Here is a 21,753-nt window from a genome sequence, read left to right on the forward strand (position 1 = left end):
CACAAGGGTGGAAGGGTATGCTCAGATGTGAGTCCCTTGCTCACTGCACCATCAGGATTCAAGCAAGCCGGGCCGAAGACGGCTGTAATGCCAGAAACCGGTCCCCGGAAGCTTGTTTCTTTTCCAGTAAAGAATTGGCTTGGTAGTTTGGTCTGCCCTGTTCCCATGATGCACTGGGCCAGGGACAGACTAATTTGCATGTAGCCAGGTTCTGAACTGGGATGGTGCAGTGAGCTAAAAAACGGTGATGGATCAAGCCTGATCTTTTGACTGGGTATGAGTGTTCTGCTTAATTCAGATGCTCTGTCCATCACCACCTCCTTTTCTGAATCGTTTTGGCCACCACAAGCGTGGAAGGGTATGCTCAGATGTGAGTCCCTTGCTCACTGCACCACCAGGATTCAAGCAAGCCGGGCCGAAGACGGCTGTAATGCCAGAAACCGGTCCTTGGAAGCTTGTTTCCTTTCCAGTAAAGAATTGGCTTGGTAGTTTGGTCTGCCCTGTTCCCATGATGCACTGGGCCAGGGACAGACTAATTTGCATGTAGCCACGTTCTGAACTGGGATGGTGCAGTGAGCTAAAAAACCGGTGATGGATCAAGCCCTGATCTTTTGACTGGGTATGAGTGTTCTGCTTAATTCAGATGCTCTGTCCATCACCACCCCCTTTTCTGAATCGTTTTGGCCACCACAAGCGTGGAAGGGTATGCTCAGATGTGAGTCCCTTGCTCACTGCACCATCAGGATTCAAGCAAGCCGGGCCGAAGACGGCTGTAATGCCAGAAAACGGTCCCCGGAAGCTTGTTTCCTTTCCAGTAAAGAATTGGCTTGGTAGTTGTGTCTGCCCTGTTCCCATGATGCACTGGGCCAGGGACAGACTAATTTGCATGTAGCCAGGTTCTGAACTGGGATGGTGCAGTGAGCTAAAAAAACGGTGATGGATCAAGCCCTGATCTTTTGACTGGGTATGAGTGTTCTGCTTAATTCAGATGCTCTGTCCATCACCACCCCCTTTTCTGAATCGTTTTGGCCACCACAAGCGTGGAAGGGTATGCTCAGATGTGAGTCCCTTGCTCACTGCACCATCAGGATTCAAGCAAGCCGAGCCGAAGACGGCTGTAATGCCAGAAACCGGTCCCCGGAAGCTTGTTTCCTTTCCAGTAAAGAATTGGCTTGGTAGTTTGGTCTGCCCTGTTCCCATGATGCACTGGGCCAGGGACAGACTAATTTGCATGTAGCCAGGTTCTGAACTGGGATGGTGCAGTGAGCTAAAAAACGGTGATGGATCAAGCCCTGATATTTTGACTGGGTATGAGTGTTCTGCTTAATTCAGATGCTCTGTCCATCACCACCCCCTTTTCTGAATCGTTTTGGCCACCACAAGCGTGGAAGGGTATGCTCAGATGTGAGTCCCTTGCTCACTGCACCATCAGGATTCAAGCAAGCCGGGCCGAAGACGGCTGTAATGCCAGAAACCGGTCCCCGGAAGCTTGTTTCCTTTCCAGTAAAGAATTGGCTTGGTAGTTTGGTCTGTCCTGTTCCCATGATGCACTGGGCCAGGGACAGACTAATTTGCATGTAGCCAGGTTCTGAACTGGGATGGTGCAGTGAGCTAAAAAACGGTGATGGATCAAGCCCTGATCTTTTGACTGGGTATGAGTGTTCTGCTTAATGCAGATGCTCTGTCCATCACCACCCCCTTTTCTGAATCGTTTTCGCCACCACAAGCGTGGAAGGGTATGCTGAGATGTGAGTCCCTTGCTCACTGCACCATCAGGATTCAAGCAAGCCGGGCCGAAGACGGCTGTAATGCCAGAAACCGGTCCCCGGAAGCTTGTTTCCTTTCCAGTAAAGAATTGGCTTGGTAGTTTGGTCTGCCCTGTTCCCATGATGCACTGGGCCAGGGACAGACTAATTTGCATGTAGCCAGGTTCTGAACTGGGATGGTGCAGTGAGCTAAAAAAACGGTGATGGATCAAGCCCTGATCTTTTGACTGGGTATGAGTGTTCTGCTTAATTCAGATGCTCTGTCCATCACCACCCCCTTTTCTGAATCGTTTTGGCCACCACAAGCGTGGAAGGGTATGCTCAGATGTGAGTCCCTTGCTCACTGCACCATCAGGATTCAAGCAAGCCGGGCCGAAGACGGCTGTAATGCCAGAAACCGGTCCCCGGAAGCTTGTTTCCTTTCCAGTAAAGAATTGGCTTGGTAGTTTGGTCTGCCCTGTTCCCATGATGCACTGGGCCAGGGACAGACTAATTTGCATGTAGCCAGGTTCTGAACTGGGATGGTGCAGTGAGCTAAAAAACGGTGATGGATCAAGCCCTGATCTTTTGACTGGGTATGAGTGTTCTGCTTAATTCAGATGCTCTGTCCATCACCACCCCCTTTTCTGAATCTTTTTGGCCACCACAAGCGTGGAAGGGTATGCTCAGATGTGAGTCCCTTGCTCACTGCACCATCAGGATTCAAGCAAGCCGGGCCGAAGACGGCTGTAATGCCAGAAACCGGTCCCCGGAAGCTTGTTTCCTTTCCAGTAAAGAATTGGCTTGGTAGTTTGGTCAGCCCTGTTCCCATGATGCACTGGGCCAGGGACAGACTAATTTGCATGTAGCCAGGTTCTGAACTGGGATGGTGCAGTGAGCTAAAAAACGGTGATGGATCAAGCCCTGATCTTTTGACTGGGTATGAGTGTTCTGCTTAATTCAGATGCTCTGTCCATCACCACCCCCTTTTCTGAATCGTTTTGGCCACCACAAGCGTGGAAGGGTATGCTCAGATGTGAGTCCCTTGCTCACTGCACCATCAGGATTCAAGCAAGCCGGGCCGAAGACGGCTGTAATGCCAGAAACCGGTCCCCGGAAGCTTGTTTCCTTTCCAGTAAAGAATTGGCTTGGTAGTTTGGTCTGCCCTGTTCCCATGATGCACTGGGCCAGGGACAGACTAATTTGCATGTAGCCAGGTTCTGAACTGGGATGGTGCAGTGAGCTAAAAAAACGGTGATGGATCAAGCCCTGATCTTTTGACTGGGTATGAGTGTTCTGCTTAATTCAGATGCTCTGTCCATCACCACCCCCTTTTCTGAATCGTTTTGGCCACCACAAGCGTGGAAGGGTATGCTCAGATGTGAGTCCCTTGCTCACTGCACCATCAGGATTCAAGCAAGCCGGGCCGAAGACGGCTGTAATGCCAGAAACCGGTCCCCGGAAGCTTGTTTCCTTTCCAGTAAAGAATTGGCTTGGTAGTTTGGTCTGCCCTGTTCCCATGATGCACTGGGCCAGGGACAGACTAATTTGCATGTAGCCAGGTTCTGAACTGGGATGGTGCAGTGAGCTAAAAAACGGTGATGGATCAAGCCCTGATCTTTTGACTGGGTATGAGTGTTCTGCTTAATTCAGATGCTCTGTCCATCACCACCCCCTTTTCTGAATCTTTTTGGCCACCACAAGCGTGGAAGGGTATGCTCAGATGTGAGTCCCTTGCTCACTGCACCATCAGGATTCAAGCAAGCCGGGCCGAAGACGGCTGTAATGCCAGAAACCGGTCCCCGGAAGCTTGTTTCCTTTCCAGTAAAGAATTGGCTTGGTAGTTTGGTCAGCCCTGTTCCCATGATGCACTGGGCCAGGGACAGACTAATTTGCATGTAGCCAGGTTCTGAACTGGGATGGTGCAGTGAGCTAAAAAACGGTGATGGATCAAGCCCTGATCTTTTGACTGGGTATGAGTGTTCTGCTTAATTCAGATGCTCTGTCCATCACCACCCCCTTTTCTGAATCGTTTTGGCCACCACAAGCGTGGAAGGGTATGCTCAGATGTGAGTCCCTTGCTCACTGCACCATCAGGATTCAAGCAAGCCGGGCCGAAGACGGCTGTAATGCCAGAAACCGGTCCCCGGAAGCTTGTTTCCTTTCCAGTAAAGAATTGGCTTGGTAGTTTGGTCTGCCCTGTTCCCATGATGCACTGGGCCAGGGACAGACTAATTTGCATGTAGCCAGGTTCTGAACTGGGATGGTGCAGTGAGCTAAAAAAACGGTGATAGATCAAGCCCTGATCTTTTGACTGGGTATGAGTGTTCTGCTTAATTCAGATGCTCTGTCCATCACCACCCCCTTTTCTGAATCGTTTTGGCCACCACAAGCGTGGAAGGGTATGCTCAGATGTGAGTCCCTTGCTCACTGCACCATCAGGATTCAAGCAAGCCGGGCCGAAGACGGCTGTAATGCCAGAAACCGGTCCCCGGAAGCTTGTTTCCTTTCCAGTAAAGAATTGGCTTGGTAGTTTGGTCTGCCCTGTTCCCATGATGCACTGGGCCAGGGACAGACTAGTTTGCATGTAGCCAGGTTCTGAACTGGGATGGTGCAGTGAGCTAAAAAACGGTGATGGATCAAGCCCTGATCTTTTGACTGGGTATGAGTGTTCTGCTTAATTCAGATGCTCTCTCCATCACCACCCCCTTTTCTGAATCGTTTTGGCCACCACAAGCGTGGAAGGGTATGCTCAGATGTGAGTCCCTTGCTCACTGCACCATTAGGATTCAAGCAAGCCGGGCCGAAGACGGCTGTAATGCCAGAAACCGGTCCCCGGAAGCTTGTTTCCTTTCCAGTAAAGAATTGGCTTGGTAGTTTGGTCTGCCCTGTTCCCATGAAGCACTGGGCCAGGGACAGACTCATTTGCATGTAGCCAGGTTCTGAACTGGGATGGTGCAGTGAGCTAAAAAACGGTGATGGATCAAGCCCTGATCTGTTGACTGGGTATGAGTGTTCTGCTTAATTCAGATGCTCTGTCCATCACCACCCCCTTTTCTGAATCGTTTTGGCCACCACAAGCGTGGAAGGGTATGCTCAGATGTGAGTCCCTTGCTCACTGCACTATCAGGATTCAAGCAAGCCGGGCCGAAGACGGCTGTAATGCCAGAAACCGGTCCCCGGAAGCTTGTTTCCTTTCCAGTAAAGAATTGGCTTGGTAGTTTTGTCTGCCCTGTTCCCATGATGCACTGGGCCAGGGACAGACTAATTTGCATGTAGCCAGGTTCTGAACTGGGATGGTGCAGTGAGCTAGAAAACAGTGATGGATCAAGCCCTGATCTTTTGACTGGGTATGAGTGTTCTGCTTAATTCAGATGCTCTGTCCATCACAACCCCCTTTTCTGAATCGTTTTGGCCACCACAAGCGTGGAAGGGTATGCTCAGATGTGAGTCCCTTGCTCACTGCACCATCAGGATTCAAGCAAGCCGGGCCGAAGACGGCTGTAATGCCAGAAACCGGTCCCTGGAAGCTTGTTTCCTTTCCAGTAAAGAATTGGCTTGGTAGTTTGGTCTGTCCTGTTCCCATGATGCACTGGGCCAGGGACAGACTAATTTGCATGTAGCCAGGTTCTGAACTGGGATGGTGCAGTGAGCTAAAAAACGGTGATGGATCAAGCCCTGATCTTTTGACTGGGTATGAGTGTTCTGCTTAATTCAGATGCTCTGTCCATCACCACCCCCTTTTCTGATTCTTTTTGGCCACCACAAGCGTGGAAGGGTATGCTCAGATGTGAGTCCCTTGCTCACTGCACCATCAGGATTCAAGCAAGCCGGGCCGAAGACGGCTGTAATGCCAGAAACCGGTCCCCGGAAGCTTGTTTCCTTTCCAGTAAAGAATTGGCTTGGTAGTTTGGTCAGCCCTGTTCCCATGATGCACTGGGCCAGGGACAGACTAATTTGCATGTAGCCAGGTTCTGAACTGGGATGGTGCAGTGAGCTAAAAAACGGTGATGGATCAAGCCCTGATCTTTTGACTGGGTATGAGTGTTCTGCTTAATTCAGATGCTCTGTCCATCACCACCCCCTTTTCTGAATCGTTTTCGCCACCACAAGCGTGGAAGGGTATGCTGAGATGTGAGTCCCTTGCTCACTGCACCATCAGGATTCAAGCAAGCCGGGCCGAAGACGGCTGTAATGCCAGAAACCGGTCCCCGGAAGCTTGTTTCCTTTCCAGTAAAGAATTGGCTTGGTAGTTTGGTCTGCCCTGTTCCCATGATGCACTGGGCCAGGGACAGACTAATTTGCATGTAGCCAGGTTCTGAACTGGGATGGTGCAGTGAGCTAAAAAAACGGTGATGGATCAAGCCCTGATCTTTTGACTGGGTATGAGTGTTCTGCTTAATTCAGATGCTCTGTCCATCACCACCCCCTTTTCTGAATCGTTTTGGCCACCACAAGCGTGGAAGGGTATGCTCAGATGTGAGTCCCTTGCTCACTGCACCATCAGGATTCAAGCAAGCCGGGCCGAAGACGGCTGTAATGCCAGAAACCGGTCCCCGGAAGCTTGTTTCCTTTCCAGTAAAGAATTGGCTTGGTAGTTTGGTCTGCCCTGTTCCCATGATGCACTGGGCCAGGGACAGACTAATTTGCATGTAGCCAGGTTCTGAACTGGGATGGTGCAGTGAGCTAAAAAACGGTGATGGATCAAGCCCTGATCTTTTGACTGGGTATGAGTGTTCTGCTTAATTCAGATGCTCTGTCCATCACCACCCCCTTTTCTGAATCTTTTTGGCCACCACAAGCGTGGAAGGGTATGCTCAGATGTGAGTCCCTTGCTCACTGCACCATCAGGATTCAAGCAAGCCGGGCCGAAGATGGCTGTAATGCCAGAAACCGGTCCCCGGAAGCTTGTTTCCTTTCCAGTAAAGAATTGGCTTGGTAGTTTGGTCAGCCCTGTTCCCATGATGCACTGGGCCAGGGACAGACTAATTTGCATGTAGCCAGGTTCTGAACTGGGATGGTGCAGTGAGCTAAAAAACGGTGATGGATCAAGCCCTGATCTTTTGACTGGGTATGAGTGTTCTGCTTAATTCAGATGCTCTGTCCATCACCACCCCCTTTTCTGAATCGTTTTGGCCACCACAAGCGTGGAAGGGTATGCTCAGATGTGAGTCCCTTGCTCACTGCACCATCAGGATTCAAGCAAGCCGGGCCGAAGACGGCTGTAATGCCAGAAACCGGTCCCCGGAAGCTTGTTTCCTTTCCAGTAAAGAATTGGCTTGGTAGTTTGGTCTGCCCTGTTCCCATGATGCACTGGGCCAGGGACAGACTAATTTGCATGTAGCCAGGTTCTGAACTGGGATGGTGCAGTGAGCTAAAAAAACGGTGATGGATCAAGCCCTGATCTTTTGACTGGGTATGAGTGTTCTGCTAATTCAGATGCTCTGTCCATCACCACCCCCTTTTCTGAATCGTTTTGGCCACCACAAGCGTGGAAGGGTATGCTCAGATGTGAGTCCCTTGCTCACTGCACCATCAGGATTCAAGCAAGCCGGGCCGAAGACGGCTGTAATGCCAGAAACCGGTCCCCGGAAGCTTGTTTCCTTTCCAGTAAAGAATTGGCTTGGTAGTTTGGTCTGCCCTGTTCCCATGATGCACTGGGCCAGGGACAGACTAATTTGCATGTAGCCAGGTTCTGAACTGGGATGGTGCAGTGAGCTAAAAAACGGTGATGGATCAAGCCCTGATCTTTTGACTGGGTATGAGTGTTCTGCTTAATTCAGATGCTCTGTCCATCACCACCCCCTTTTCTGAATCTTTTTGGCCACCACAAGCGTGGAAGGGTATGCTCAGATGTGAGTCCCTTGCTCACTGCACCATCAGGATTCAAGCAAGCCGGGCCGAAGACGGCTGTAATGCCAGAAACCGGTCCCCGGAAGCTTGTTTCCTTTCCAGTAAAGAATTGGCTTGGTAGTTTGGTCAGCCCTGTTCCCATGATGCACTGGGCCAGGGACAGACTAATTTGCATGTAGCCAGGTTCTGAACTGGGATGGTGCAGTGAGCTAAAAAACGGTGATGGATCAAGCCCTGATCTTTTGACTGGGTATGAGTGTTCTGCTTAATTCAGATGCTCTGTCCATCACCACCCCCTTTTCTGAATCGTTTTGGCCACCACAAGCGTGGAAGGGTATGCTCAGATGTGAGTCCCTTGCTCACTGCACCATCAGGATTCAAGCAAGCCGGGCCGAAGACGGCTGTAATGCCAGAAACCGGTCCCCGGAAGCTTGTTTCCTTTCCAGTAAAGAATTGGCTTGGTAGTTTGGTCTGCCCTGTTCCCATGATGCACTGGGCCAGGGACAGACTAATTTGCATGTAGCCAGGTTCTGAACTGGGATGGTGCAGTGAGCTAAAAAAACGGTGATGGATCAAGCCCTGATCTTTTGACTGGGTATGAGTGTTCTGCTTAATTCAGATGCTCTGTCCATCACCACCCCCTTTTCTGAATCGTTTTGGCCACCACAAGCGTGGAAGGTTATGCTCAGATGTGAGTCCCTTGCTCACTGCACCATCAGGATTCAAGCAAGCCGGGCCGAAGACGGCTGTAATGCCAGAAACCGGTGCCGGAAGCTTGTTTCCTTTCCAGTAAAGAATTGGCTTGGTAGTTTGGTCTGCCCTGTTCCCATGATGCACTGGGCCAGGGACAGACTAATTTGCATGTAGCCAGGTTCTGAACTGGGATGGTGCAGTGAGCTAAAAAAACAGTGATAGATCAAGCCCTGATCTTTTGACTGGGTATGAGTGTTCTGCTTAATTCAGATGCTCTGTCCATCACCACCCCCTTTTCTGAATCGTTTTGGCCACCACAAGCGTGGAAGGGTATGCTCAGATGTGAGTCCCTTGCTCACTGCACCATCAGGATTCAAGCAAGCCGGGCAGAAGACGGCTGTAATGCCAGAAACCGGTCCCCGGAAGCTTGTTTCCTTTCCAGTAAAGAATTGGCTTGGTAGTTTGGTCTGCCCTGTTCCCATGATGCACTGGGCCAGGGACAGACTAGTTTGCATGTAGCCAGGTTCTGAACTGGGATGGTGCAGTGAGCTAAAAAACGGTGATGGATCAAGCCCTGATCTGTTGACTGGGTATGAGTGTTCTGCTTAATTCAGATGCTCTGTCCATCACCACCCCCTTTTCTGAATCGTTTTGGCCACCACAAGCGTGGAAGGGTATGCTCAGATGTGAGTCCCTTGCTCACTGCACCATCAGGATTCAAGCAAGCCGGGCCGAAGACGGCTGTAATGCCAGAAACCGGTCCCCGGAAGCTTGTTTCCTTTCCAGTAAAGAATTGGCTTGGTAGTTTGGTCTGCCCTGTTCCCATGATGCACTGGGCCAGGGACAGACTAATTTGCATGTAGCCAGGTTCTGAACTGGGATGGTGCAGTGAGCTAGAAAACAGTGATGGATCAAGCCCTGATCTTTTGACTGGGTATGAGTGTTCTGCTTAATTCAGATGCTCTGTCCATCACAACCCCCTTTTCTGAATCGTTTTGGCCACCACAAGCGTGGAAGGGTATGCTCAGATGTGAGTCCCTTGCTCACTGCACCATCAGGATTCAAGCAAGCCGGGCCGAAGACGGCTGTAATGCCAGAAACCGGTCCCTGGAAGCTTGTTTCCTTTCCAGTAAAGAATTGGCTTGGTAGTTTGGTCTGTCCTGTTCCCATGATGCACTGGGCCAGGGACAGACTAATTTGCATGTAGCCAGGTTCTGAACTGGGATGGTGCAGTGAGCTAAAAAACGGTGATGGATCAAGCCCTGATCTTTTGACTGGGTATGAGTGTTCTGCTTAATTCAGATGCTCTGTCCATCACCACCCCCTTTTCTGATTCTTTTTGGCCACCACAAGCGTGGAAGGGTATGCTCAGATGTGAGTCCCTTGCTCACTGCACCATCAGGATTCAAGCAAGCCGGGCCGAAGACGGCTGTAATGCCAGAAACCGGTCCCCGGAAGCTTGTTTCCTTTCCAGTAAAGAATTGGCTTGGTAGTTTGGTCAGCCCTGTTCCCATGATGCACTGGGCCAGGGACAGACTAATTTGCATGTAGCCAGGTTCTGAACTGGGATGGTGCAGTGAGCTAAAAAACGGTGATGGATCAAGCCCTGATCTTTTGACTGGGTATGAGTGTTCTGCTTAATTCAGATGCTCTGTCCATCACCACCCCCTTTTCTGAATCGTTTTGGCCACCACAAGCGTGGAAGGGTATGCTCAGATGTGAGTCCCTTGCTCACTGCACCATCAGGATTCAAGCAAGCCGGGCCGAAGACGGCTGTAATGCCAGAAACCGGTCCCCGGAAGCTTGTTTCCTTTCCAGTAAAGAATTGGCTTGGTAGTTTGGTCTGCCCTGTTCCCATGATGCACTGGGCCAGGGACAGACTAATTTGCATGTAGCCAGGTTCTGAACTGGGATGGTGCAGTGAGCTAAAAAAACGGTGATGGATCAAGCCCTGATCTTTTGACTGGGTATGAGTGTTCTGCTTAATTCAGATGCTCTGTCCATCACCACCCCCTTTTCTGAATCGTTTTGGCCACCACAAGCGTGGAAGGGTATGCTCAGATGTGAGTCCCTTGCTCACTGCACCATCAGGATTCAAGCAAGCCGGGCCGAAGACGGCTGTAATGCCAGAAACCGGTCCCCGGAAGCTTGTTTCCTTTCCAGTAAAGAATTGGCTTGGTAGTTTGGTCTGCCCTGTTCCCATGATGCACTGGGCCAGGGACAGACTAATTTGCATGTAGCCAGGTTCTGAACTGGGATGGTGCAGTGAGCTAAAAAAACGGTGATAGATCAAGCCCTGATCTTTTGACTGGGTATGAGTGTTCTGCTTAATTCAGATGCTCTGTCCATCACCACCCCCTTTTCTGAATCGTTTTGGCCACCACAAGCGTGGAAGGGGATGCTCAGATGTGAGTCCCTTGCTCACTGCACCATCAGGATGCAAGCAAGCCGGGCCGAAGACGGCTGTAATGCCAGAAACCGGTCCCTGGAAGCTTGTTTCCTTTCCAGTAAAGAATTGGCTTGGTAGTTTGGTCTGCCCTGTTCCCATGATGCACTGGGCCAGGGACAGACTAATTTGCATGTGGCCAGGTTCTGAACTGGGATGGTGCAGTGAGCTAAAAAAAATGGTGATGGATCAAGCCCTGATCTTTTGACTGGGTATGAGTGTTCTGCTTAATTCAGATGCTCTGTCCATCACCACCCCCTTTTCTGAATCATTTTGGCCACCACAAGCGTGGAAGGGTATGCTCAGATGCGAGTCCCTTGCTCACTGCACCATTAGGATTCAAGCAAGCCGGGCCGAAGACGGCTGTAATGCCAGAAACCGGTCCCCGGAAGCTTGTTTCCTTTCCAGTAAAGAATTGGCTTGGTAGTTTGGTCTGCCCTGTTCCCATGAAGCACTGGGCCAGGGACAGACTCATTTGCATGTAGCCAGGTTCTGAACTGGGATGGTGCAGTGAGCTAAAAAACGGTGATGGATCAAGCCCTGATCTTTTGACTGGGTATGAGTGTTCTGCTTAATTCAGATGCTCTGTCCATCACCACCCCCTTTTCTGAATCGTTTTGGCCACCACAAGCGTGGAAGGGTATGCTCAGATGTGAGTCCCTTGCTCACTGCACCATCAGGATTCAAGCAAGCCGGGCCGAAGACGGCTGTAATGCCAGAAACCGGTCCCCGGAAGCTTGTTTCCTTTCCAGTAAAGAATTGGCTTGGTAGTTTGGTCTGCCCTGTTCCCATGATGCACTGGGCCAGGGACAGACTAATTTGCATGTAGCCAGGTTCTGAACTGGGATGGTGCAGTGAGCTAGAAAACGGTGATGGATCAAGCCCTGATCTTTTGACTGGGTATGAGTGTTCTGCTTAATTCAGATGCTCTGTCCATCACCACCCCCTTTTCTGAATCGTTTTGGCCACCACAAGCGTGGAAGGGTATGCTCAGATGTGAGTCCCTTGCTCACTGCACCATCAGGATTCAAGCAAGCCGGGCCGAAGACGGCTGTAATGCCAGAAACCGGTCCCTGGAAGCTTGTTTCCTTTCCAGTAAAGAATTGGCTTGGTAGTTTGGTCTGTCTTGTTCCCATGATGCACTGGGCCAGGGACAGACTAATTTGCATGTAGCCAGGTTCTGAACTGGGATGGTGCAGTGAGCTAAAAAACGGTGATGGATCAAGCCCTGATCTTTTGACTGGGTATGAGTGTTCTGCTTATTTCAGATGCTCTGTCCATCACCACCCCCTTTTCTGAATCGTTTTTGCCACCACAAGCGTGGAAGGGTATGCTCAGATGTGAGTCCCTTGCTCACTGCACCATCAGGATTCAAGCAAGCCGGGCCGAAGACGGCTGTAATGCCAGAAACCGGTCCCCGGAAGCTTGTTTCCTTTCCAGTAAAGAATTGGCTTGGTAGTTTGGTCTGCCCTGTTCCCATGATGCACTGGGCCAGGGACAGACTAATTTGCATGTAGCCAGGTTCTGAACTGGGATGGTGCAGTAAGCTAAAAAACGGTGATGGATTAAGCCCTGATCTTTTGACTGGGTATGAGTGTTCTGCTTAATTCAGATGCTCTGTCCATCACCACCCCCTTTTCTGAATCATTTTGGCCACCACAAGGGTGGAAGGGTATGCTCAGATGTGAGTCCCTTGCTCACTGCACCATCAGGATTCAAGCAAGCCGGGCCGAAGACGGCTGTAATGCCAGAAACCGGTCCCTGGAAGCTTGTTTCCTTTCCAGTAAAGAATTGGCTTGGTAGTTTGGTCTGTCTTGTTCCCATGATGCACTGGGCCAGGGACAGACTAATTTGCATGTAGCCAGGTTCTGAACTGGGATGGTGCAGTGAGCTAAAAAACGGTGATGGATCAAGCCCTGATCTTTTGACTGGGTATGAGTGTTCTGCTTATTTCAGATGCTCTGTCCATCACCACCCCCTTTTCTGAATCGTTTTTGCCACCACAAGCGTGGAAGGGTATGCTCAGATGTGAGTCCCTTGCTCACTGCACCATCAGGATTCAAGCAAGCCGGGCCGAAGACGGCTGTAATGCCAGAAACCGGTCCCCGGAAGCTTGTTTCCTTTCCAGTAAAGAATTGGCTTGGTAGTTTGGTCTGCCCTGTTCCCATGATGCACTGGGCCAGGGACAGACTAATTTGCATGTAGCCAGGTTCTGAACTGGGATGGTGCAGTAAGCTAAAAAACGGTGATGGATTAAGCCCTGATCTTTTGACTGGGTATGAGTGTTCTGCTTAATTCAGATGCTCTGTCCATCACCACCCCCTTTTCTGAATCATTTTGGCCACCACAAGGGTGGAAGGGTATGCTCAGATGTGAGTCCCTTGCTCACTGCACCATCAGGATTCAAGCAAGCCGGGCCGAAGACGGCTGTAATGCCAGAAACCGGTCCCCGGAAGCTTGTTTCTTTTCCAGTAAAGAATTGGCTTGGTAGTTTGGTCTGCCCTGTTCCCATGATGCACTGGGCCAGGGACAGACTAATTTGCATGTAGCCAGGTTCTGAACTGGGATGGTGCAGTGAGCTAAAAAACGGTGATGGATCAAGCCTGATCTTTTGACTGGGTATGAGTGTTCTGCTTAATTCAGATGCTCTGTCCATCACCACCTCCTTTTCTGAATCGTTTTGGCCACCACAAGCGTGGAAGGGTATGCTCAGATGTGAGTCCCTTGCTCACTGCACCACCAGGATTCAAGCAAGCCGGGCCGAAGACGGCTGTAATGCCAGAAACCGGTCCTTGGAAGCTTGTTTCCTTTCCAGTAAAGAATTGGCTTGGTAGTTTGGTCTGCCCTGTTCCCATGATGCACTGGGCCAGGGACAGACTAATTTGCATGTAGCCACGTTCTGAACTGGGATGGTGCAGTGAGCTAAAAAACCGGTGATGGATCAAGCCCTGATCTTTTGACTGGGTATGAGTGTTCTGCTTAATTCAGATGCTCTGTCCATCACCACCCCCTTTTCTGAATCGTTTTGGCCACCACAAGCGTGGAAGGGTATGCTCAGATGTGAGTCCCTTGCTCACTGCACCATCAGGATTCAAGCAAGCCGGGCCGAAGACGGCTGTAATGCCAGAAAACGGTCCCCGGAAGCTTGTTTCCTTTCCAGTAAAGAATTGGCTTGGTAGTTGTGTCTGCCCTGTTCCCATGATGCACTGGGCCAGGGACAGACTAATTTGCATGTAGCCAGGTTCTGAACTGGGATGGTGCAGTGAGCTAAAAAAACGGTGATGGATCAAGCCCTGATCTTTTGACTGGGTATGAGTGTTCTGCTTAATTCAGATGCTCTGTCCATCACCACCCCCTTTTCTGAATCGTTTTGGCCACCACAAGCGTGGAAGGGTATGCTCAGATGTGAGTCCCTTGCTCACTGCACCATCAGGATTCAAGCAAGCCGAGCCGAAGACGGCTGTAATGCCAGAAACCGGTCCCCGGAAGCTTGTTTCCTTTCCAGTAAAGAATTGGCTTGGTAGTTTGGTCTGCCCTGTTCCCATGATGCACTGGGCCAGGGACAGACTAATTTGCATGTAGCCAGGTTCTGAACTGGGATGGTGCAGTGAGCTAAAAAACGGTGATGGATCAAGCCCTGATATTTTGACTGGGTATGAGTGTTCTGCTTAATTCAGATGCTCTGTCCATCACCACCCCCTTTTCTGAATCGTTTTGGCCACCACAAGCGTGGAAGGGTATGCTCAGATGTGAGTCCCTTGCTCACTGCACCATCAGGATTCAAGCAAGCCGGGCCGAAGACGGCTGTAATGCCAGAAACCGGTCCCCGGAAGCTTGTTTCCTTTCCAGTAAAGAATTGGCTTGGTAGTTTGGTCTGTCCTGTTCCCATGATGCACTGGGCCAGGGACAGACTAATTTGCATGTAGCCAGGTTCTGAACTGGGATGGTGCAGTGAGCTAAAAAACGGTGATGGATCAAGCCCTGATCTTTTGACTGGGTATGAGTGTTCTGCTTAATGCAGATGCTCTGTCCATCACCACCCCCTTTTCTGAATCGTTTTCGCCACCACAAGCGTGGAAGGGTATGCTGAGATGTGAGTCCCTTGCTCACTGCACCATCAGGATTCAAGCAAGCCGGGCCGAAGACGGCTGTAATGCCAGAAACCGGTCCCCGGAAGCTTGTTTCCTTTCCAGTAAAGAATTGGCTTGGTAGTTTGGTCTGCCCTGTTCCCATGATGCACTGGGCCAGGGACAGACTAATTTGCATGTAGCCAGGTTCTGAACTGGGATGGTGCAGTGAGCTAAAAAAACGGTGATGGATCAAGCCCTGATCTTTTGACTGGGTATGAGTGTTCTGCTTAATTCAGATGCTCTGTCCATCACCACCCCCTTTTCTGAATCGTTTTGGCCACCACAAGCGTGGAAGGGTATGCTCAGATGTGAGTCCCTTGCTCACTGCACCATCAGGATTCAAGCAAGCCGGGCCGAAGACGGCTGTAATGCCAGAAACCGGTCCCCGGAAGCTTGTTTCCTTTCCAGTAAAGAATTGGCTTGGTAGTTTGGTCTGCCCTGTTCCCATGATGCACTGGGCCAGGGACAGACTAATTTGCATGTAGCCAGGTTCTGAACTGGGATGGTGCAGTGAGCTAAAAAACGGTGATGGATCAAGCCCTGATCTTTTGACTGGGTATGAGTGTTCTGCTTAATTCAGATGCTCTGTCCATCACCACCCCCTTTTCTGAATCTTTTTGGCCACCACAAGCGTGGAAGGGTATGCTCAGATGTGAGTCCCTTGCTCACTGCACCATCAGGATTCAAGCAAGCCGGGCCGAAGACGGCTGTAATGCCAGAAACCGGTCCCCGGAAGCTTGTTTCCTTTCCAGTAAAGAATTGGCTTGGTAGTTTGGTCAGCCCTGTTCCCATGATGCACTGGGCCAGGGACAGACTAATTTGCATGTAGCCAGGTTCTGAACTGGGATGGTGCAGTGAGCTAAAAAACGGTGATGGATCAAGCCCTGATCTTTTGACTGGGTATGAGTGTTCTGCTTAATTCAGATGCTCTGTCCATCACCACCCCCTTTTCTGAATCGTTTTGGCCACCACAAGCGTGGAAGGGTATGCTCAGATGTGAGTCCCTTGCTCACTGCACCATCAGGATTCAAGCAAGCCGGGCCGAAGACGGCTGTAATGCCAGAAACCGGTCCCCGGAAGCTTGTTTCCTTTCCAGTAAAGAATTGGCTTGGTAGTTTGGTCTGCCCTGTTCCCATGATGCACTGGGCCAGGGACAGACTAATTTGCATGTAGCCAGGTTCTGAACTGGGATGGTGCAGTGAGCTAAAAAAACGGTGATGGATCAAGCCCTGATCTTTTGACTGGGTATGAGTGTTCTGCTTAATTCAGATGCTCTGTCCATCACCACCCCCTTTTCTGAATCGTTTTGGCCACCACAAGCGTGGAAGGGTATGCTCAGATGTGAGTCCCTTGCTCACTGCACCATCAGGATTCAAGCAAGCCGGGCCGAAGACGGCTGTAATGCCAGAAACCGGTCCCCGGAAGCTTGTTTCCTTTCCAGTAAAGAATTGGCTTGGTAGTTTGGTCTGCCCTGTTCCCATGATGCACTGGGCCAGGGACAGACTAATTTGCATGTAGCCAGGTTCTGAACTGGGATGGTGCAGTGAGCTAAAAAACGGTGATGGATCAAGCCCTGATCTTTTGACTGGGTATGAGTGTTCTGCTTAATTCAGATGCTCTGTCCATCACCACCCCCTTTTCTGAATCTTTTTGGCCACCACAAGCGTGGAAGGGTATGCTCAGATGTGAGTCCCTTGCTCACTGCACCATCAGGATTCAAGCAAGCCGGGCCGAAGACGGCTGTAATGCCAGAAACCGGTCCCCGGAAGCTTGTTTCCTTTCCAGTAAAGAATTGGCTTGGTAGTTTGGTCAGCCCTGTTCCCATGATGCACTGGGCCAGGGACAGACTAATTTGCATGTAGCCAGGTTCTGAACTGGGATGGTGCAGTGAGCTAAAAAACGGTGATGGATCAAGCCCTGATCTTTTGACTGGGTATGAGTGTTCTGCTTAATTCAGATGCTCTGTCCATCACCACCCCCTTTTCTGAATCGTTTTGGCCACCACAAGCGTGGAAGGGTATGCTCAGATGTGAGTCCCTTGCTCACTGCACCATCAGGATTCAAGCAAGCCGGGCCGAAGACGGCTGTAATGCCAGAAACCGGTCCCCGGAAGCTTGTTTCCTTTCCAGTAAAGAATTGGCTTGGTAGTTTGGTCTGCCCTGTTCCCATGATGCACTGGGCCAGGGACAGACTAATTTGCATGTAGCCAGGTTCTGAACTGGGATGGTGCAGTGAGCTAAAAAAACGGTGATAGATCAAGCCCTGATCTTTTGACTGGGTATGAGTGTTCTGCTTAATTCAGATGCTCTGTCCATCACCACCCCCTTTTCTGAATCGTTTTGGCCACCACAAGCGTGGAAGGGTATGCTCAGATGTGAGTCCCTTGCTCACTGCACCATCAGGATTCAAGCAAGCCGGGCCGAAGACGGCTGTAATGCCAGAAACCGGTCCCCGGAAGCTTGTTTCCTTTCCAGTAAAGAATTGGCTTGGTAGTTTGGTCTGCCCTGTTCCCATGATGCACTGGGCCAGGGACAGACTAGTTTGCATGTAGCCAGGTTCTGAACTGGGATGGTGCAGTGAGCTAAAAAACGGTGATGGATCAAGCCCTGATCTTTTGACTGGGTATGAGTGTTCTGCTTAATTCAGATGCTCTCTCCATCACCACCCCCTTTTCTGAATCGTTTTGGCCACCACAAGCGTGGAAGGGTATGCTCAGATGTGAGTCCCTTGCTCACTGCACCATTAGGATTCAAGCAAGCCGGGCCGAAGACGGCTGTAATGCCAGAAACCGGTCCCCGGAAGCTTGTTTCCTTTCCAGTAAAGAATTGGCTTGGTAGTTTGGTCTGCCCTGTTCCCATGAAGCACTGGGCCAGGGACAGACTCATTTGCATGTAGCCAGGTTCTGAACTGGGATGGTGCAGTGAGCTAAAAAACGGTGATGGATCAAGCCCTGATCTGTTGACTGGGTATGAGTGTTCTGCTTAATTCAGATGCTCTGTCCATCACCACCCCCTTTTCTGAATCGTTTTGGCCACCACAAGCGTGGAAGGGTATGCTCAGATGTGAGTCCCTTGCTCACTGCACTATCAGGATTCAAGCAAGCCGGGCCGAAGACGGCTGTAATGCCAGAAACCGGTCCCCGGAAGCTTGTTTCCTTTCCAGTAAAGAATTGGCTTGGTAGTTTTGTCTGCCCTGTTCCCATGATGCACTGGGCCAGGGACAGACTAATTTGCATGTAGCCAGGTTCTGAACTGGGATGGTGCAGTGAGCTAGAAAACAGTGATGGATCAAGCCCTGATCTTTTGACTGGGTATGAGTGTTCTGCTTAATTCAGATGCTCTGTCCATCACAACCCCCTTTTCTGAATCGTTTTGGCCACCACAAGCGTGGAAGGGTATGCTCAGATGTGAGTCCCTTGCTCACTGCACCATCAGGATTCAAGCAAGCCGGGCCGAAGACGGCTGTAATGCCAGAAACCGGTCCCTGGAAGCTTGTTTCCTTTCCAGTAAAGAATTGGCTTGGTAGTTTGGTCTGTCCTGTTCCCATGATGCACTGGGCCAGGGACAGACTAATTTGCATGTAGCCAGGTTCTGAACTGGGATGGTGCAGTGAGCTAAAAAACGGTGATGGATCAAGCCCTGATCTTTTGACTGGGTATGAGTGTTCTGCTTAATTCAGATGCTCTGTCCATCACCACCCCCTTTTCTGATTCTTTTTGGCCACCACAAGCGTGGAAGGGTATGCTCAGATGTGAGTCCCTTGCTCACTGCACCATCAGGATTCAAGCAAGCCGGGCCGAAGACGGCTGTAATGCCAGAAACCGGTCCCCGGAAGCTTGTTTCCTTTCCAGTAAAGAATTGGCTTGGTAGTTTGGTCAGCCCTGTTCCCATGATGCACTGGGCCAGGGACAGACTAATTTGCATGTAGCCAGGTTCTGAACTGGGATGGTGCAGTGAGCTAAAAAACGGTGATGGATCAAGCCCTGATCTTTTGACTGGGTATGAGTGTTCTGCTTAATTCAGATGCTCTGTCCATCACCACCCCCTTTTCTGAATCGTTTTCGCCACCACAAGCGTGGAAGGGTATGCTGAGATGTGAGTCCCTTGCTCACTGCACCATCAGGATTCAAGCAAGCCGGGCCGAAGACGGCTGTAATGCCAGAAACCGGTCCCCGGAAGCTTGTTTCCTTTCCAGTAAAGAATTGGCTTGGTAGTTTGGTCTGCCCTGTTCCCATGATGCACTGGGCCAGGGACAGACTAATTTGCATGTAGCCAGGTTCTGAACTGGGATGGTGCAGTGAGCTAAAAAAACGGTGATGGATCAAGCCCTGATCTTTTGACTGGGTATGAGTGTTCTGCTTAATTCAGATGCTCTGTCCATCACCACCCCCTTTTCTGAATCGTTTTGGCCACCACAAGCGTGGAAGGGTATGCTCAGATGTGAGTCCCTTGCTCACTGCACCATCAGGATTCAAGCAAGCCGGGCCGAAGACGGCTGTAATGCCAGAAACCGGTCCCCGGAAGCTTGTTTCCTTTCCAGTAAAGAATTGGCTTGGTAGTTTGGTCTGCCCTGTTCCCATGATGCACTGGGCCAGGGACAGACTAATTTGCATGTAGCCAGGTTCTGAACTGGGATGGTGCAGTGAGCTAAAAAACGGTGATGGATCAAGCCCTGATCTTTTGACTGGGTATGAGTGTTCTGCTTAATTCAGATGCTCTGTCCATCACCACCCCCTTTTCTGAATCTTTTTGGCCACCACAAGCGTGGAAGGGTATGCTCAGATGTGAGTCCCTTGCTCACTGCACCATCAGGATTCAAGCAAGCCGGGCCGAAGATGGCTGTAATGCCAGAAACCGGTCCCCGGAAGCTTGTTTCCTTTCCAGTAAAGAATTGGCTTGGTAGTTTGGTCAGCCCTGTTCCCATGATGCACTGGGCCAGGGACAGACTAATTTGCATGTAGCCAGGTTCTGAACTGGGATGGTGCAGTGAGCTAAAAAACGGTGATGGATCAAGCCCTGATCTTTTGACTGGGTATGAGTGTTCTGCTTAATTCAGATGCTCTGTCCATCACCACCCCCTTTTCTGAATCGTTTTGGCCACCACAAGCGTGGAAGGGTATGCTCAGATGTGAGTCCCTTGCTCACTGCACCATCAGGATTCAAGCAAGCCGGGCCGAAGACGGCTGTAATGCCAGAAACCGGTCCCCGGAAGCTTGTTTCCTTTCCAGTAAAGAATTGGCTTGGTAGTTTGGTCTGCCCTGTTCCCATGATGCACTGGGCCAGGGACAGACTAATTTGCATGTAGCCAGGTTCTGAACTGGGATGGTGCAGTGAGCTAAAAAAACGGTGATGGATCAAGCCCTGATCTTTTGACTGGGTATGAGTGTTCTGCTAATTCAGATGCTCTGTCCATCACCACCCCCTTTTCTGAATCGTTTTGGCCACCACAAGCGTGGAAGGGTATGCTCAGATGTGAGTCCCTTGCTCACTGCACCATCAGGATTCAAGCAAGCCGGGCCGAAGACGGCTGTAATGCCAGAAACCGGTCCCCGGAAGCTTGTTTCCTTTCCAGTAAAGAATTGGCTTGGTAGTTTGGTCTGCCCTGTTCCCATGATGCACTGGGCCAGGGACAGACTAATTTGCATGTAGCCAGGTTCTGAACTGGGATGGTGCAGTGAGCTAAAAAACGGTGATGGATCAAGCCCTGATCTTTTGACTGGGTATGAGTGTTCTGCTTAATTCAGATGCTCTGTCCATCACCACCCCCTTTTCTGAATCTTTTTGGCCACCACAAGCGTGGAAGGGTATGCTCAGATGTGAGTCCCTTGCTCACTGCACCATCAGGATTCAAGCAAGCCGGGCCGAAGACGGCTGTAATGCCAGAAACCGGTCCCCGGAAGCTTGTTTCCTTTCCAGTAAAGAATTGGCTTGGTAGTTTGGTCAGCCCTGTTCCCATGATGCACTGGGCCAGGGACAGACTAATTTGCATGTAGCCAGGTTCTGAACTGGGATGGTGCAGTGAGCTAAAAAACGGTGATGGATCAAGCCCTGATCTTTTGACTGGGTATGAGTGTTCTGCTTAATTCAGATGCTCTGTCCATCACCACCCCCTTTTCTGAATCGTTTTGGCCACCACAAGCGTGGAAGGGTATGCTCAGATGTGAGTCCCTTGCTCACTGCACCATCAGGATTCAAGCAAGCCGGGCCGAAGACGGCTGTAATGCCAGAAACCGGTCCCCGGAAGCTTGTTTCCTTTCCAGTAAAGAATTGGCTTGGTAGTTTGGTCTGCCCTGTTCCCATGATGCACTGGGCCAGGGACAGACTAATTTGCATGTAGCCAGGTTCTGAACTGGGATGGTGCAGTGAGCTAAAAAAACGGTGATGGATCAAGCCCTGATCTTTTGACTGGGTATGAGTGTTCTGCTTAATTCAGATGCTCTGTCCATCACCACCCCCTTTTCTGAATCGTTTTGGCCACCACAAGCGTGGAAGGTTATGCTCAGATGTGAGTCCCTTGCTCACTGCACCATCAGGATTCAAGCAAGCCGGGCCGAAGACGGCTGTAATGCCAGAAACCGGTGCCGGAAGCTTGTTTCCTTTCCAGTAAAGAATTGGCTTGGTAGTTTGGTCTGCCCTGTTCCCATGATGCACTGGGCCAGGGACAGACTAATTTGCATGTAGCCAGGTTCTGAACTGGGATGGTGCAGTGAGCTAAAAAAACAGTGATAGATCAAGCCCTGATCTTTTGACTGGGTATGAGTGTTCTGCTTAATTCAGATGCTCTGTCCATCACCACCCCCTTTTCTGAATCGTTTTGGCCACCACAAGCGTGGAAGGGTATGCTCAGATGTGAGTCCCTTGCTCACTGCACCATCAGGATTCAAGCA

The sequence above is a fragment of the Lissotriton helveticus genome, chromosome 4_1, assembly GCF_964261635.1.
Source record: "Lissotriton helveticus chromosome 4_1, aLisHel1.1, whole genome shotgun sequence".
NCBI classification, from domain to species: domain Eukaryota; kingdom Metazoa; phylum Chordata; class Amphibia; order Caudata; family Salamandridae; genus Lissotriton; species Lissotriton helveticus.